The following is a 273-nucleotide window of genomic DNA, read 5'->3' on the forward strand; positions in this document are numbered from 1 at the left end:
GCCAGGGTAAGACCTAAGCACAAACTCCTTGGGCATGTTAGCATCTTTCTTTGGTTTTTCTTTGGGTATTTGTTCCTTTTTATTGTTGCTGTTAAAATGAAACACTTGGCTTAATTCATGTGTTGATGTTGAGGGTCATCTTTAATTGGTATGGATTGTCCCATTTGATTATTATCCTCAAAATTATGTAGTGTCAATCACTATGGTTGAATTGGTTGATTCATTAGAAGGTCTTAAAGGAATACAATTTTTTCTCATTGTTACATGACTTTT

At 33.7% G+C, this 273-nt stretch overlaps 1 pseudogene; it reads right to left on the minus strand.

Moving 5' to 3' along the window:
- The window catches only part of LOC116589366, a 1,563-nt pseudogene extending 1,527 nt beyond the window's left edge, over nt 1-36 (minus strand).
- Between the last annotated feature and the right edge of the window lie 237 nt (nt 37-273).

This window comes from Mustela erminea, chromosome 4, assembly GCF_009829155.1.
Source record: "Mustela erminea isolate mMusErm1 chromosome 4, mMusErm1.Pri, whole genome shotgun sequence".
In the NCBI taxonomy this organism is placed as follows: domain Eukaryota; kingdom Metazoa; phylum Chordata; class Mammalia; order Carnivora; family Mustelidae; genus Mustela; species Mustela erminea.